Source organism: Corythoichthys intestinalis, chromosome 9 (assembly GCF_030265065.1).
Source record: "Corythoichthys intestinalis isolate RoL2023-P3 chromosome 9, ASM3026506v1, whole genome shotgun sequence".
Taxonomy (NCBI): domain Eukaryota; kingdom Metazoa; phylum Chordata; class Actinopteri; order Syngnathiformes; family Syngnathidae; genus Corythoichthys; species Corythoichthys intestinalis.
The window spans coordinates 43,987,895-44,001,115 of record NC_080403.1 but is presented as its reverse complement, the minus strand read 5'-3'; the positions used below and the strand labels follow the sequence as shown (position 1 = coordinate 44,001,115).

Below are 13,221 nucleotides of genomic sequence, written 5' to 3'. Positions count from 1 at the left end.
TTTGTCACAGTTTTAAAAGTAGTTTACTAACAATTAATTGCAAATTTGTTGCATTTTTTAAAGAAATAGTTGGCCCACAATTCTTGCAATTTTAGGGGGATTTTCAAAACATTAACACTCAATCGCAAATTTGTCGCTTTTTAAAATAGTCACTTCACAATTGTCACATTTTTAAAGTAGTTTACTCACGGTTAATCGCAAATTTGTTGCATTTTTAAATAGTAACCCATCATAACTCTCAAATTTCTCTTTTTTTCAATAGTTTACTCACAATTAGAAATTTGCTGCATTTTTTAAATAGTTAACTCACAATTCTTGCAATTTTTTGGGATTTTCAAAACGTTAACTCACAATTAATCGCAAATTTGTCGCTTGTTAAAATAGTTACCTCAGAATAATGGCAAATTTGTCACATTTTAAAAGTAATTTACTCGCAATTAATAGCAAATTTGATGCATTTTTAAATATTAAGACACAATTAATCTCAAATTTCTGTTTTTCAATAATTTACAATTAAAATTTGTTGCATAATTTAAATAAATAGCTAACTCACAATTCTTTGCAATTTTGGGGAATTTTCAAAACATTTAACTCATAATTCATCGCAAATTTGTTGCTTTTTAAAACAGTCACCTCAAAATTAATCACAAATCTGCCACATTTTTAAAGTAGTTTACTCACGATTAATCGCAAATTTGTTGCATTTTAATAGTAACACACGATTAAGCTAAAATATCTTTAATCTTTTTTTCAATTGTTAACTCACAATCAATTAAAATTTGTCACTTTTTAAAATACTTAACTCACAATTAATCAGATTATCTAGCTTTTTAAATTAGTTAACTGGCTATTAATCGCGAATTTGTTGCATTTTTAAATAGTTTAATCGCGATTAATCGCAAATTTGTTGCATTTTAAGTAGTTCACTTACAATTTATCTCAAATTTCTCACTTATTCAGTAGTTAACTCACAATAATCACATCATTTATTTATTTTATAAATAACTAACTTGTGGTTATTCACAAATTCGTCAGTTTTAAATAGTTAACTCATGATTAATCGCAAATTTGTAGCATGTTAAAATAGTTAACACACGATTCATCTTAAATTTGTCACTTTTTCTGTAGTTAAAGCAAAATTAATCGCAATTAAAAAAAAAAAAAGATTATTCCCAATTTGTCAGTTTATAAACAACTAACTCGTGATTAATTGCAAACTTGTCACGTTTTTAAAAAAATAACTCACGATTAATCGGAATATATATATTTTTAAAATCGTTAACTCGCAATTAATCGCAAGTTTGCTACACTTTTTAGATACTCAATTTACAATTAATCACCAAATTGTCGCATTTTTAAATCGTTAACTCATAGTGAATTGCAAATTAGTTGCCTTTTTAAAAGAATAATCAACTAATCGGAACCTTGTTATCCAGTATTTTGAAATAGTTAACTCACGATTATTTGCCCATTTGTTTCTTTTTAAAACAGTAAACTTATGATTAATCACAAATTTATAGCATTTAAAAAAAAGGAAAAACAATTGGCAATTCATCACAAATGTTTCCACATTTTATAAAAGTTAACTCAGGATTAATCGAGCATTTAGGGCTTTTTAAAATAGTGTACTCACGATTAATCGCAAATATTTTGAATTTTATGTAAAAATAATTTACTGGCAATTTAGCACAAAACTATTTTAATCTTTAACTCATGATGGATCGCAAATTTGTCACATTAAAAAAAAAAAAAAAGTTAAGTCATAATCAATTGCAAATTTGTTGCATTAAAAAAAAAAAAAACTCAAAATTAATCTCAAATTAAATAGTTAACTCACGATTATTTACCCATTTGTTGCTTTTTTAAAACTCCCAATTGCATTTTTTCAAAATAGTGAATTAACCACTAATTGTAAATTTGAAGCATTTAAAAAAATAAATAACTGGCAATTAATCACCAATTTTTCATTTTCTTATAGTTAACTCGAGATTAATCGCACATTTGTTGCTTTTTAACACAGCTGACTTCCAATTAATCGCAATTTTTTTCCTTTTTTTGTGTATTCGTCGACTCACAATTAATTGCAAATGTGTCATTATTTTGTAATATTTTAAATTTATTTATTCATTTTCATCCTCCATTTTTTTATCCTTACGAGTGTGGCGGGGGTGCCGGAGCCTATCCAAGCAAACCTCCTGTACACCATGATAAGGTAGCAAGCCAATCACAGGGGTGGAATGAACATTCGTAATATTGAGATTTTAATTCTATAATAAAATGCAAAATTACGTTATCACTTTTATCATAATATTACATAAAATTCTGTAACATTACGGCTTTTCTTATAATATTACATCATGTTACACAGTATTACGACTTCAATCTTGCAACATTATGACTTTTATCTTGTAACTTTTTACTACTTTATTCTGGTAGACCTATTTTCTGTATTTCCCTAATCTAGATATAGAAGATCCAGATTTGTTTTAATTTTTTTATTTTTAAGTCCTATCAGAGGTGGTAGAACCCAAAGAACGTTTGAGTAACTTCTGTGAAAATATCTCATTGGAGCTTCAAAAAAATCTGGCATCTGTCAAGGCTTCCATTAGGATATTAAAAAATCTATTCCGGATCCTAAAGGTGACGCAAAGTTGCTCCTCTTCAATCTTCCGCAGTCTTCTTATTTGAGACATCTGCCATACATTGGAGAGGTTTCACCTTACCTGCCGTTTTGTGAAGTCCTGCCAGATGTTCTGTTTTTTTTCCCGCTAGGTCCTCTCCGGTCAGCTCTTCCGCGAATGTCCCAGGCGGTATCCTCCCATTCCGCTTTTTATTCCCGCTCAGGCGGCAGCCGCTACCTTCGCAACGTTGCCGACAATATGCTAGCGAGGAGCCGGACAGGGGCGGATGGGGGGGGATAGCCCGCGGGGTTCGCGAGGGGGGACGGGAGTATGTAGACCGCAGATGGGGGACTTGACAAGAAGACCGTTTAAAGACATGCTGCTAACGTAGCATTTACATGATATTAGCATGAAATTAGCGCATACATTGACATTCCGGTCACAAAATTTGGCGTCAGTCTTTTTAGGATTTTAACTGGACGTGACTGTAATTGAGGTGTTGGACATGACTTCGCAAGCATCATTTGAAGCGCGGTTAGCCCTTTTTAGGGCGCTTTTTAAGACTCTTTCAGTGCCATTGATGGCGCTAGATGTCTTATCTCTTTTTACCGGTCAAAAAGGATCAATGGCATTGAAATAATAATTAGTTCTCCAAGTTTCATTGAACTGGATGTCTACAGTGGTATGAAAAAGTATCTGAACCTTTTGGAATTTCTCACATTTCTGCATAAAATCACCCTCAAATGTGATATTTGTCAAAATCACACGGATGAAAAAACAGTGTCTACTTGAACTAAAACCACCCAAGCATTTATAGGTTTTCATATTTCTATGAGGATAATATGCAAACAATAACAGAAGGGGGAAAATAAGTTAGTGAACCACCACATTCAATTTTTTTTTGTAACAACCCCCCCCCCCCCCCCTTTGGCAGCAATAACCAGACACTTTCTGTAGCTGCAGATCAGTCTGGCACATTAATAAGGAATAATCTTGGCCCATTCTTCTCTACAAAAGTGCTGTAGTTCAGTCAGATTCCTGGGATGTCTGGCATGAATCGCTGTCTTTAGGTCATGCATCTCAATGGGGTTCAAGTCTGGACTTTGACTTGGCCACTCCAGAAGGTGTATTTTGTTCTTCTGAAACCATTCCGAAGTTCATTTACTTCTGTCTTTTGGATCATTGTCTTTTTGAAGCATCCATCCTCTTTTTAGCTTCAACTGTCTGACAGACGGCCTCAGGTTTTCCTGCAAAAGATCCTCGATAAAGTTTTGAACTTATTCTTTCATTATTGTTTGCAAGTTGTCCAGGCCCTGAGGCATGAAAACAGCCCGAAATCATGATGCTCCCTCCACCATGCTTCACGGTTGGGATAGTTGTCGATTAATTGTTGCACCTCTACTTACAAGTCACTTTCTTTTGATTTTGGGCCACTTCCTAATGATTTGGGGGCATTTTTTGAGTAACTTCATGTTGATTTTGGGGTATTCCTAGGTCACTTCCAGTACAAATTTGGGTCACCTTCTGTCAAATGTTAAGCATTTCATGGATTTTTTGGGGGGCATTTCTGTGTTGCTTCCCGTAGATTTTTATGTCGTTCTGATGTCACTTCCTGTATCTATTGTCATTTTTTTCCTATTGGACATGGATAAGGCTACTGCAAATACTGTATATGAGGATGTTCTTGTCAAATTTGGGTGGAACCCAAGGGCGTAGGTTTGCACAGGGACGGTGGGGACATAACACTACCAACTTTTCAGGATGCTGAAATTATCCCCCACCAACTTTGAAGCAACCTTTTTTGCATTATGACTTCAGTTATATAGGTCATTTAGATTGTCTTCCTATATGTTGTGAGGATAGAATTGATCCCACCATTATTAAGTGAATTACAGTACTTTCATTATGTTCAGACTTACATTAACCCCTTTTCACTCGCTGAATGTGCCAGTCCATATTTCCCCCCCTCACACGCACGTTTGATTGGCTCATGACTTCAACCCCCCCACACACACACACACAAACGCTTTCACAGCCCGACAGAAATACAACATGCCGCCTCCCCAGGCCCCTTTGAAGACGAGGGATGTTATACGTTTTTTCCCCCCGCCAGCAGTAGCCACTGTAAGTAATGTAAAAAGACGTCAATGTTGTGGAGGTGGGGTACACACCACTAATTTTGCATCTGCTCCAGTGCTTCAAGTTAATTTTACTCAGATTTCTTGACATAATAAAAACAGCTAGCTGAAAAAAAGATTAACAGACTTATTTTAAGCAAAAAGTTTGTATATTTAATAGGGCTGTCAAAATTATCGCGTTAACGGGCGTTAATTAATTTTTTAAATTAATCACGTTTAAATATTTGACACAATTAATGCATGGAATGAATGACCCGCTGGCATATTGCCTCAAACATTACAATGAGGCCGTTTATGGACATTAAGAGTGAAGAGAATGCCACCGGCCGCTTGGGGGCAGCGCCGTTCCATACTCATGTCTTCTAAACGTGGGAGAATTAGTAGTTGTGAGACGTTTATGCTGTATTCACAATGCAATGCAAATTGCTATTTGTGCTCAGTGCTCCACACATATTTCGGTAAGTTTCTTTTAGTGGCAATTATGTGTCTCTTGTTTTATTTAGGGTAAGATATGTACAGATATGTACAGATACATGTACAGGTTTTCCCATTGGCAGTGTATCAAATACTTGTTCTCCCCACTGTATGTGTTATACAGTAAAGGCGAGTGGACACAGACGTTCTTTGGACCGCGCCGTTTATTGGCATAAGCTTCTCCTTCACAACAAACATAAGTATCATTTAGTGAAAGCACAACAAAAATAATATTCCTATCTCTCAAAAACAAACTAATGTTCTCAAAAAGAAAAGCACTTCAGTCTATAGTAATGAGGCCCTATTCTGACACACAGTTAAACAACAATGCAAAATGAACTGGCATTCCATATCAATTTAGCTATGCAAAATACACGTAAAACCTTTCACTCTATTTTTATTATTGTTATTTTTATTCTTATTATTATATTAACTCTACTTTTGATTGAAAATTTTACAAATTTTATTAAAACGAAAACATGAAGAGGGGTTTTAATATAAAATTACTATAACTTGTAACTATAACATTTATCGTTTAAGAACTACAAGTCTTTCTATCCGTGGATCACTTTAACAGGAAGAATGTTCATGCCATTTGTGGATTTATTGTTACAATAAACAAATACAGTACTGATGTACAGTATTTTGTATGTATATATCCGTCGTGTGTCTTATCTTTCCATTCCAACAATAATTTACATAAAAATATGGCATATTTTAGAGATGGTTTGAATTGCGATTAATTGCGATTAATTACGATTAATTAATTTTTAAGCTGTAATGAACTCAATTAAAAATTTTAATCGTTTGACAGCCCTAATATTTAATCTTAAAAGGAAAACTTGTTTGTCAGAAATGTTCTTAAGGCGAGAATATTGTTAAAAACATTATTTGAAATCAATTTTTTCTTGACCAACTTTTAGATGTATGGGCTCAATACGAATAGTAATATTTACTTAAAGTAAGTGGAAGCATCTGACGCATTAATCTGTTAACTAGCCTTTACCACTCAAAACAAGATGAGAGAAAATTATTTGACTTGATTTAACAAAAAAAATATCAGATTATGACGTTATAAATTTGCAGTGTGAAGGTTAGTATAGACCCCAATCACCAACGTCACACAATCATGTGATCGCTGTATAGTGCCGCCATATTGTCCGTCATTGTGTGTCCGTATTGTCAATGGTCGTAGTTTCTAAAGGTGGATTCACTTGCAAATTACGGAAGCCCCGGTGCTTTCAGATGCTGTAAACTCATTGGATGAGTTGCATAAAAGCCGTTATTTGGAAAAGCTTCGGTCGATCCAGTCGCCAGATCCATATTTGATGCCCAAACCGATGTTTCCTCCTGTCCGGTCCCGTCCCGTGCGTCAGAGCTCGTCCTGAGACCACAAAATTTCCGATCATACTCCAGTTTATGTCACGATGAGGAGTCGGGTACCCAAAATCGGCACCGGCCCGAATACAGTGCCTTGCAAAAGTATTCGGCCCCCTTGAATCTTGCAACCTTTTGCCACATTTCAGGCTTCAAACATAAAGATATGAAATTTATTTTTTTTTGTCAAGAATCAACAACAAGTGGGACACAATCGTGAAGTGGAACAACATTTATTGGATAATTTAAACTTTTTTAACAAATAAAAAACTGAAAGGTGGGGCGTGCAATATTATTCGGCCCCTTTACTTTCAGTGCAGCAAACTCACTCCAGAAGTTCAGTGTGGATCTCTGAATGATCCAATGTTGTCCTAAATGACCGATGATGATAAATAGAATCCACCTGTGTGTAATGAAGTCTCCGTATAAATGCACCTGCTCTTTGATAGTCTCAGGGTTCTGTTTAAAGTGCAGAGAGCATTATGAAAACCAAGGAACACACCAGGCAGGTCCGAGATACTGTTGTGAAGAAGTTTAAAGCCGGATTTGGATACAAAAAGATTTCCCAAGCTTTAAACATCTCAAGGAGCACTGTGCAAGCCATCATATTGAAATGGAAGGAGCATCAGACCACTGCAAATCTACCAAGATCCGGCCGTCCTTCCAAACTTTCTTCTCAAACAAGGAGAAAACTGATCAGAGATGCAGCCAAGAGGCCCATGATCACTCTGGATGAACTGCAGAGATCTACAGCTGAGGTGGGAGAGTCTGTCCATAGGACAACAATCAGTCGTACACTGCACAAATCTGGCCTTTATGGAAGAGTGGCAAGAAGAAAGCCATTTCTCAAAGATATCCATAAAAAGTCTCGTTTAAAGTTTGCCACAAGCCACCTGGGAGACACACCAAACATGTGGAAGAAGGTGCTCTGGTCAGATGAAACCAAAATGGAACTTTTTGGCCACAATGCAAAACGATATGTTTGGCGTAAAAGCAACACAGCTCATCACCCTGAACACACCATCCCCACTGTCAAACATGGTGGTGGCAGCATCATGGTTTGGGCCTGCTTTTCTTCAGCAGGGACAGGGAAGATGGTTAAAATTGACGGGAAGATGGATGCAGCCAAATACAGGAACATTCTGGAAGAAAACCTGTTGGTATCTGCACAAGACCTGAGACTGGGACGGAGATTTATCTTCCAACAGGACAATGATCCAAAACATAAAGCCAAATCTACAATGGAATGGTTAAAAAATAAACGTATCCAGGTGTTAGAATGGCCAAGTCAATGTCCAGACCTGAATCCAATCGAGAATCTGTGGAAAGAGCTGAAGACTGCTGTTCACAAACACTCTCCATCCAACCTCACTGAGCTCGAGCTGTTTTGCAAGGAAGAATGGGCAAGAATGTCAGTCTCTCGATGTGCAAAACTGATAGAAACATACCCCAAGCGACTTGCAGCTGTAATTGGAGCAAAAGGTGGCGCTACAAAGTATTAACGCAAGGGGGCCGAATAATATTGCACGCCCCACTTTTCAGTTTTTTATTTGTTAAAAAAGTTTAAATTATCCAATAAATGTTGTTCCACTTCACGATTGTGTCCCACTTGTTGTTGATTCTTGACAAGAAATTTAAATTTTATATCTTTATGTTTGAAGCCTGAAATGTGGCGAAAGGTTGCGAGGTTCAAGGGGGCCGAATACTTTTGCAAGGCACTGTATAAACCGACATTTGGTCAGCTGCGCGTCACCGTTGTCACGATTGTAAAATGAAACCTGATCGACAACGGGCCGGTGTGTGCCGAAAAATAGCTGCCCCGCGTGAAATGTTCCCCTTGACAGGAGCGCTTATTTATAACACTTTATTGACGTGAAAACATCAAATGCTTTCATGGACGCATTACAGTAATGGATTTACGACTGTAAGATTAGTTTTAAATAATTACACAAAATATTTAGTACTGTATTTAATTAACAAATCGTGGACTGGGCCACATACTGTAACTATCTTTGAACAGAAATGTATTAGTCTACAGCAGGGGTGTCCAAACTTTTTGCAAAGGGAGCCAGATTTGTTGTGGTAAAAATGTGGGGGGCCGACCTTGGCTAACGTCCTATACATAGAACAATATATTTAGGCAAATTTTAGCAAGCCATTCTGTGTGTCATATTTGCTTTATTATAGGGCTGTCAAACGATTAAAAATTTTAATCGAGTTAATTACAGTTTAAAAATTAATTAATTGTAATTAATCACAATTCAAACCATGTATAAAATATGTCATATTTTTCTGTAAATTATTGTTGGAATGAAAAGGTAAGACACAAGACGGATATATACATTCTACATACGGTACATAAGTACTGTATTTGTTTATTATAACAATAAACAAGATGGCATTAACATTATTAACATTCTGTTAAAGTGATCCAAGGATAGAAAGACTTGTAGTTCTTAAAAGATAAATGTTAGTACAAGTTATAGAAATTTTATATTAAAACCCCTCTTAATGTTTTCGTTTTATTAAAATTTGTAAAATTTTCAATCAAAAAATAAACTAGTAGCTCGCCATTGTTGATGTCATTACACCATGCTCACTCCCCAAACCCATAAAATCATTTGGACCCAAGCGCCAGCAGAGGGCGCCAAACAACAAAAAACGAGTAACAAGCGGACATTACACTGCTGTCATTTTAATCTGAGTGGGGCATGTGCGTTAATTGTGCAAATATTTTAACGGGATTTATTTAAAAAAATTAATTACCGCTCGTTAACGCGATAATTTTGACAGCCCTACTTTATTATCATTTTTAATTCCTAATTTTAACAATCTTTCGACTTTCGGGCTCTGAAATACTGCTGCTGTAAAATCAAACTAGCTTCAAGTTGCTTCAATTTCTCGCTACATATCTTCCCTGTAATCTTGTCGTACATGTCAGCGTGTCTTGTTTGGTAATATTGCCTCACATTGAACTCTTTTAAAACAGCCACTGTCTCTTTGCAATTGAGGCAGACACATTTGTTGCGTATTTTAGTGAAGAAATAGTCCAATTTTCACCTATCCTTGAAGTGTCGGCCGTCGCAGTCATCTTTTTTTTGTTTTTTTTGTTTTTTTGTTTATTGTCGCCATTTTAGAAAATTGGGTCACACAGGGTAATGTGAGAGTGCTGCTGCCTTTTAGTGGATAAATGAGGAGCAGAATTTAGTGTGTAAGCTGGTAGCAGTACTGCTGACCAACTTATTAAAGTTGTGTGCGGGCCAGACGTTATTGACTTTATGACAGAGGCTGTGGGCCGGATGAAATTTGGCCACGGGCCGCATTTGGCCCCCGGGCCGGACTTTGGACATGTCTGGTCTGCAGGTTTTCACGACCATATCCCAATGACAATCACACAGGTATGACATTTATTAGTTCAAGCAGAGTAAAATAATACGTATTCACGGTACAAGAAAGTAGTTTCCGTGTGGGCGCTCCCGTCAGGGGGGACATTTCACGCAGGGCGGCTATTTTTCGGCACAACACCTGTTGTTGCGCTCACCTTCTTGCTGCGCGACCGTGGCAACGAGCTTCGTAGTCTCCGTCTGATGATGTCTGCGATCCTGTTGGCATCATATTGATGTTTTCGCCGCTGTCTGACGGCTGTCGACACAAAAGCATTATGGACCGAGATAAACAGACCGTGCTGCTTTAGAGATTTGCCCTTTTAACAATGGGCACGCAGCAACTACTAAAATGACCGTTTATCTTCTCTGTTACTGCAACCAACCGCCACACATGCCTTCACCATTTTGATTAATCAATGTTAACGATTGTCAGGAAGGTTTCTGGGTTCGTTTACTAGGCGGTGATTCCTTAGACAAGCAGAAAAACACGTAGTAATTGGAGGAATGTACGTAGCGGTAATATGTAAACACGATGAGCTGACGGACAATATGGCGGCACCAGTCAGGGGGGCGGAGTTGTGACGTCACGTGATTGGGGTCTATAGGTCAATCCAGATTTAGTTTTGCAATAATCATTTAGCCTATCAATTAATTAGGTTCATATTGGTGAGAAGTGTAGCCCTGACCCTGTTCACCAAATATATTTGGTCTTATTAATGTCCCGTCCCCAGGAAAAAGTGTACATGCACTTGTCCCTACCAATATTGAGACCAAACCTACGCCCTTGGTGGAACTGTTCTGTATAAAAACTTTTGTACGCCTTGATTTCCTAAATTATTTGATGAGCAAATGATGTGAATTGAATAAATGTTGGACAGGATACAAGATTTTGACATTTTAAATGTTTTTGCCTTTGGAAATGAATGAAATGAATTTGTAAATATTGCACGCAAAGCATTTCCACAACTACAGTATACACGAAGACGGTAGGCAACTTTTAGCAAACAAAGAAGACGTAAATCGCCAGCTGGGAAAAAGAAAAGAAGCGGTCGGACCCCGCTCGTTGTCACATGACAAGCCTGGTATTATTCATCAAATGATTTATGAGAGGCACAAAAGAATTTTAGCGCTTTCCAGAAAATGATTGCGACAATAACGACATTCCCGCAAAATCACAGATGCCGCCATGAGAACAAGAAGATGACCTCGCCAATGACGGATTATACAGACAAAAGATTTCATCCGGTTTACCGAGCCTGTCAGCGATTCTTTCAACTTTGTTTTTTTGCAAATCTGGCAATAAGTCTTCATATTCATAAATCAGATTGAGTTGAATCCGTTTTGTCACTCGGCAGGGGGCGGGGGGTTCATTTTCCTTATGATGGATGAACCGCTACCAATTTGGGAAATGTATCTAGTAATCTGAATGGGTTGCGAGATGGCTTAGACTGGGGGTGTGACAAAATATCGAAATGGTGATATATCGTGATACTTTGTAATCCCAAAAGGTTATCGATATGCTCTTTCCAAGAATCGAGATGTCGTTTTAAAAAGGTGTCAATGTTTAAAAAAAGGAAGGGAAAAAAAAAGGAACCATCAAGTTGCTACCAAAATCTTCCACCATGATAGCAGTGTTTCCCACAAATGAACGAGACTGTGGCGGCCCGCCAAAGTCTCGTTTGGGCCCGCCACAGTCTCGTTTGCCCCCCCCCCCCTCCCACCGAGAAAAAAAAAGGAAAAAAAAAAAAGATAATAATCAGATGCGTCAGTCAGCCTATTACACAGCTGTAGCCCACTCCACTCTACTACCAGGTAGTAGAGTAGCATTTTAGAGTAGTATTTAATTTATTTATTTATTTAAGAGACGCAAGGGGAACGAGTAGGAAGAGTGGGAGAACGAGCGAGATAGCGAGAGATTGCGGTCGCATGTCTTAGCAGCCCGCTGTTATTTTGTTATTGTTTTTCTTTATTATTGTTACCACAATCAAGTGGGTAAGCAAATACAGACTTCTCTCCTTCCCCATATGCGGGGCATTACAATAGTTTGAATCGGACTTTTCGGCGAAAGTGAGCGGTGGACGGCCGTCTTGGACGGAAAGCAAACTTTGATTGAACTTGCGCGGAGAGGCGGGGCCGAAAATAAAGCCTTGCTCTATTTTCAGAGCGTTGGTCACAGTAAAATATTTATTAGTTCAAGCTAAGTAAAATGATACATATTCACGGTACAAGAACGTTGTTTCCGTGTCCATCGATTGGTAAGAAAAGGCTGTTTGTACGAGTGACGTGTGGGCGCTCCCGTCAGGGGGGACATTTCGCGTGGAGTGGCTATTTTTTGGCACAACACCGGCGCGCCAACTTCAGACAATTACGGCTGACGAAACTTGGATAAATGCGCCCCCCCCCCCATTTCGCGAGCTCTGGGACACTCGAAAAATTACTCTAATACCTCTCCTTGCTAAGTTAATGGTACCTCGATGTGCGTTTGCGAGGAAATTTAGTTCACGAACAACGAGGAAAAAAATATTCACCTTCTCATCGAATCAAGTAAAACTCTTTACACGACTATTAGAATTCCCCCAGTCCTGTAAATGGGTCAGTTGACTGAAGGACTGTTATTGTTGTGGTAATGTAGTACTTATGAGGGTCAAATAAAAAGGAAAAAGGAGGACTACGACGGCGGTCTGAAACCCGCGGCTCTCGGGCCGCATGCGGCTCTTTAGTGCTGCTTCGGAGCTGGTTTTTTTTTTTGTTTTTTTTTTAAATGGAAAAAGATGGGGGAGGGAAATATATTTTTTGTTTTAATAGGATTTCTAGGAGGACAAACATGACACAAACATTCTTTCAATTCATTAATATTGTAATGAAGTTAAACTTGTGGTGGCATCGTACAACAGAGTAGTCACGTGGTGCGCTATAGGATCCACTGCAGGGAAAATAAACATTTAATCATGAAGGCTAATTATGTATTTCTAGCCAACTTAGTCATTTTTATAGTAGGCTAATATAGCTACTATTGATAATTATAAGGCTTGTTCAAGGCTTTTAATTTTTTGCTGCTCCAGACATACTGTATCAGTTTTTTTTGGGGGGGGGGGGGGGGGGGGTCAAATATTGCTCTTTCAACAGTTTGGGTTGCCAACCCTGAGTCACTACGAGATGTAAGTCGTACTATTGCTACGAGAAAAAAAGTCGCATTATTACATAGGGTAACGTAGCTGTAATCAG

General features: G+C 37.7%; 1 protein-coding gene across 1 annotated transcript in view; it reads right to left on the bottom strand.

The window, feature by feature from the left end:
• The window catches only part of asip1 (agouti signaling protein 1), a 68,769-nt gene extending 65,980 nt beyond the window's left edge, over positions 1-2,789 (bottom strand). Inside the window, exon 1 of the mRNA XM_057846397.1 lies at positions 2,724-2,789. The gene's annotated coding sequence lies outside the window, so the exon portion shown is untranslated. The remainder of the gene's footprint in view (positions 1-2,723) is intronic.
• Between the last annotated feature and the right edge of the window lie 10,432 nt (positions 2,790-13,221).